Below are 5,904 nucleotides of genomic sequence, written 5' to 3'. Positions count from 1 at the left end.
GTTGGGGACCTGGTTGGCAAGCAGTGCGAGGAGACCCGCGGACTCCTGGGCCCAGAGTCAGTGACGTGGCCACAGAGGACTCAAGTGGAGAATGGAGCTGCCGGCTGATGGGAAGAGAGGGCATGTGCACAAGAACACCCACACTTGCAGATGACACCCACGTGACCAGGACTGGATGACCGGATGATCAGAGCTCAACCAGGAGAAGAAAGAAGGGAGGGAGGTGGGAAAGAAGATTGAGCTGATGCAAGCTGATGAACTTGACCTATGCAAATGAATGCAGTGACACAAAAGAGGCGATAAATCCTTACAGCAAGAAACATTCCCACCCCTCCACACACAGAGTAGACAGAGAGGGGCAACTTGGACATTGGATACCCAAATGGGGAGGGAGAGACTACAAAGGCAAGAAGTAACTGGCTTACAAGCTTTCAAGAGGGAACCTAGAGCTAGGGGGCATGGAGGAAGGCAGAATCACCAGTGAGTACTATCCAATTTGTCTAGGTGGAGCTGATGAAATGAAATAGAGTTGGGTTATGTGCGATGCTGTAGTGAATAATGGTTATCAAGACGGATTGTGAGTGTTGGAAATGCAAGGGTAGATGTTTTGTAGCAAGGAAGAGAGAGATTATTTCTCCAGTCTAGGAGCGGAGGTCTCTGGGACCACCAACGGATAAGTGCCGAGAACAGGACCCCACCCAGAGAACGGGGGATGCCTGAGATGGAGACAGAGATGATGACATGGAGGGATAAAGCAGCTGGGGACTTTGGATCCAGAAAGGGAGAGGAACTGTGGGCCGAAGACTGATGGGGGAGGGGGGAGTGTAGAGCACGGGCTTCTAGAATATGCCCATTGGTTGGAAGACGATGCATGGAGGGGATTGGAACCATGGCAATGTAATGATATACGATGGAATGAATACGGAACTGAGGTTCTCTCATGTAAACTACCATATAATTCACAATAAAACATTAAAAAAATAATAATAATAAGTTGCCCTGAGGGTAGAGTGGGTGCACATTTAGCACAGAGGCAAAAAGAAAGGTCAGTTGTGCCCAGATTTTCCAACCTCACAATTGTACTGAAGACTAATACAGGACCATGCAGGGGATTTTGAGTCATGATTCAGCCCATTCTGCAGGCAAGTGGGAAGGAGCCCTGGTAGCCTGCTTACAAGTTGAGCTGCTAACCACAAAGTCAGCAGTTCAAATGTACCATTTCTGCAGAAGAAAGATGAGGCTTTCTGCTCCTGTGAAGATTTACAGCCTTGGAAACTCTATACAGGGTCATTATGAGTCAGAACTCACTCAATGGCATACAACTATCATCACCACCCTAAACAAGTGGGAGCAGGTGGTGCAAATGGTCTAGCACAACCAAAGGTTGGAGGTTTGAACCCATCCACGGGTGTTTCAGAAGACAGGTCTGGCAATATAATGGAAGGTGACATCGTTCTGAAAACCCTATGGAGCAGTTTTACTCTGCACACATAGGGTCGCCATGAGTCAGAATCTACTAGATAGCAACTAACATTAACAGGCAGGGTCAAAGTGCCTGGGTGGCACAAGCACTCTGCTACTAAATAAAAGGTCGGTGGTTGAAATTCATTCACAGGCACCTAAGAAGAAAGACCTGGACTCTACATCTAAAAGATCACAGCCACTGAAAAGGGTAGTTTGCCATGAGTTGGTGTGATTCAACTGCAACTGGTTTGTGTTTTTTTGGTTTATGGTCAAGGTCAGCAGGAGCATCAGAGTGTCCCTAGAGTGTGACAGACAACCGGGCTCATCTATAAAGATGTGACAGGTGGATTCAAACCCAGGCTCTGTTACCAGACAGAGACTGTAGCCAATTAAGCCACAGCAACCATATCAAAAATGCATCTCTGTCTTAAGCTTTGGTCACCTAGCAGACATAGCAAACTGGCCCTCATCTGATTATTCAGTATGCTTGCTAGTAATCTCATACATGAGCCCTGGATATCCACAGATAAATGTAAAATCCTTCCCTAGAAACCAAGACGGTAAAGTCCAAAAAGGCAAAGTTTTTCCACCACCACCACAACCCCCCCCAAAAAAAAAAAAAAAAAGCTAAAGAGGATAGAGAGAAACACTGTTAACTGTGGTATATGGAGGGGATTATAATCAATGTAGTGAAACAAGTTATATGAATGGTTGAATGTGAAACTGATGTTGCGCCCTGTAAACTTTCACTCAATCCACAATAAAAACCTTAAGTTAAAAAAAAAAAAAAAAAAAAAATGCATCTCTGTCTTAAAATGATAAGAGGAAAATGCTCCCACTCCATGCCCACTCTAAGAAGAATGCTGCAGGCTGAAAGGCTGCCGAGGCTCTGCTAATTAAAGTTCAAGGTGTTACATTTAAAAAAAAAAGAAAAGTATTCTCCTGGTTTAGAGAGTCTGTCCAATTCAGGCTTCAAGAAGGGATGTCTTTTGTAGGCTGTGGCCTTGCCTCCTACTCCTCTCCCAGTGCCTCCATGGGAACAGAACTGAGTTAAATGTTGAAAACCTACCACCTGTGTTGAGTTTTCCAGGGTCAAAGGTTACAGGGAACTTAATATCCTCTCAGGTGGAGAGAAACTTGATTGCGATCATCTTAGGCACTCTGTCTTTCCAGACACTACTTCCAATAGGCAGTGCTCTTCCTCCACTCTGAGTTCCCACTTCTCCAATTTGCCTTGGTGTGTTTTAGTTTGGTTTTGTCTGGGCATACCACCTTTGGTAGCGTAGTGGTTACAAATCAGGCTGCTAACCTCAAGGTTGGCAGTTTGAAACTACCAGCTGTTCCACGGGAGAAAGATGAGGCTTTCTGCTCCCGTAAAGATTTGCAGCCTTGGAAACCCTGTGTAGGGTCATTATAGGTCGGAGCTGACTCCACGGTACTTAACAACAACAACCTTTCCCAAGGTGTTTGTTCATCCCAAACTCCATCCTTCTTCCATCACAGTTTCTCTCTCCAAGCTTCTGGCTAGTTCCATTCCATCATAGCCCACCACCTGTCTCTCTGTCCAGTTTCTTTTCTATCAGCTCTAATTCATTAAGCAGGGGTAACTTCTCACACTTTCACTCATGTCCCCTCTAATTGTTGGCTTGGCTGTAGCCACACAGCTGTGGCTCACCTATTCTGTATTTTTCTACCTGTCATATACACACCCAACATGTAGACTTTGCCGAGGTAGCTGGTATTGTTAACTGTACTCCACTTGCTGTAGGATCTTCTTTCCTTGGAGTAGCTAGCTTCCAAAGTTGCTTCCCACGTTTCAGTTTTTGTGTACTCTGTCCCTTCCTGGCTCTTGTAGTTCCTGGGAATTCGTTTCATCTAAAAGCAATCTTGTGTGCCTGTGGGTTAATGCATGGGACTGCAAAGTTGGCTTAAACCGCAAGGTCGGCAGTTTGAGCTCGCCAGCAGCTAATTGGAAACCCTCTACAGGGTTGCTATGGGTGGGAACCTGACTTCAGCACTTAACAACACATAAGCAATCTTCTGCCTACTTTGTGCCAAGCACTGGCTGTTCCAGGCCTGGGGAAATCCAGTATGGATATGACCTCTGTCTCTAGAAGGTGCATCAGTTGCACCCTCCCCTCACCACCACCCCTCACACACACACACACCATGTTCCTGCCATTGCCTCACATCACTGTGGGATATAACCCCTGTCTCCAGAGGGTGCATCATTTGATCCCCCCACCCCACATACACACACCACATTCCTGCCATTGCCTCACATCACTGTGGGATATAACCCCTGTCTCCAGAGGGTGCATCATTTGATCCCCCCACCCCACATACACACACCACATTCCTGCCATTGCCTCACATCACTGTGGGCAAAGGCACCCTTTTCCAGGAAGCTTTGGAGCTGTGGTGTCTACTTGTGATCCAGCCTAACACTGGCCCTCCTACCTCTGTGATGCTACTCTGTGCCTGCAGAATTTCTAACTATTGTCCTAGTAGTTAGTGTGAACTTCCTAAGGGTTATCCAACAAGGAAGCTTACTATACTGAGCTCAAGGTCTCTGTTAGTTGAATAAAGGACCTGCTGATGTGTCACACACATCCTCTCTCCATCCTATCCTCCACATTTCCCTCCATTCCACACTCTTCTCTCATAATAAAAAGGCAGACTATTCAACTGAGTGTAGGGCGCCGAGCAGCTCTAGGGGCTGTCCCTTTGGGTGAACTGCAGCCAAGGGCAGGGCGAGCTGGTCACAAGGTATGCTGAGCTGCCTCACAGACATCGCTCCCCCTCAGGTAAGACCCACCCAAAACCACTTGTGCTCGGCTCCTGGTGAGCACAGCAGCTGGAGTATGCTGATCTAGGCGTACATTCCACACAGGCACACCATTCTAGGGTTGTGCAAGTGCCGACCTTGCTCTATGAGCCCCTCAGAGTGCTGAGCCTGAGTCTGGAGTTCCAGGAGCCACGCGTGACTTCCAATTGTTCCCCTAGGCAGGTTCTCAGTAATTAGAGATTTATCCGGAGCCATGTGAGGTGCACACTATCACCCAGATAAAGTTGGGCAGGCACTGGGTCTGCCAGATGCGTTCACGGCAGAGGATGAAGAGGACCAGTGTCTGGTGAAGGGTAGAGATGATACTACAGGTAATGGGTGTTGGGGTAGTGAGAGGAAGCATCAGACTACTAACAACCCTTCTCTTGCACTGGGAAAGGAAGCCACTTTGAAGGCATTGAACACAGCTTAGCTTTTCTTGGATGTAATTATTAGCTTCTATCCAGTTGGCCAGACTCTTGGTGATCCCATGCCCAACGGAACAAGACCTACCAGGTTCCATGACTAGATGATTTTCAAAGACTTTCTTCCTAACCTGGGTCAGTCCTAGTCTCAATGCTCCACTGAACCTGTTCAGTATCATAACAACAAGCAAGAAAGATGGTGGTAGTCAGACATGAGATGTACTGACAGAATCTTACTGGGTCTCTGAAATGAAAGAGGAACAATCTACCACAAAGTCACCAATGCCCCATCTTCTTGGTTTTTATTGTTAAATGCTGTCAAGTCAGTTCCGACCCATAGTGACCCTGTATGGGTTTCTGAGGAGCAGCTTGTGAGCTTGAACCATTGACCTTGCAGTTGGACCAGCTTTGCAGTCTGGTGCATTAACCCACAGCGCCATACCAGGACTCCTACTCTCTCAGTTCTACTTCTAGTTGTTGTTGTTAGGTGCCATAGAGTCAGTACCAACTCATAACAACCTCACGCACAGCAGAACGAAATATTGCCCAATCCTGAGCCAATCTCACTACTGTTGCCATGCTTGAGTCCATCAACGCTGCCACTTTGCCAATTCATCTTGTTGGGAGTCTTCATCTTTTTCTCTGACCCTCCACCTTACCAAACATGATATCCTTCTCCAGTGACTACTCCCTCCTGACAATATGTCCAAAGTATGAGACACAAAGCTTGGCCATCTTGGCATCCAAGGAGTACTCTGGCTGCACTTCTTCCAAAATGGATCTATTGGTTCTTTTGGCAGCCAATGCACTTTCAATATTCTCCTCTGACACCATAACTCAAAAGCATCAGTTCTTATATGGTCTTCCTTATTCACTGTCCAGTTTTCACATGCATATGAGGTCATTGAAAATACAATGGCTTGGGTCAGGCACACCTTAGTCTTCAAGCTGACATCTTTGTTCTTCAATACTTCAAAGGGTCTTGTGCAGCAGATTTGCCTAATGCAATGTCGGGGACCCGCCTCGACATAGGGGTTCGGTTCACGAGGAGAGGATACCTGACAGCGATTCATATATATCAAGAATACACAGAAGGAGACAAAGAGAGAGACAATGAGGCACCCCAAAGCCAGGGTGGATACATCACTGGTGGGCAGGCCTGGGATTACAGGCATCACGGCCTCTGCA

The sequence above is a fragment of the Chrysochloris asiatica genome, unplaced genomic scaffold (assembly GCF_000296735.1).
Source record: "Chrysochloris asiatica unplaced genomic scaffold, ChrAsi1.0 scaffold00077, whole genome shotgun sequence".
In the NCBI taxonomy this organism is placed as follows: Eukaryota; Metazoa; Chordata; class Mammalia; order Afrosoricida; family Chrysochloridae; genus Chrysochloris; species Chrysochloris asiatica.
This window is presented reverse-complemented; position numbering follows the sequence as displayed.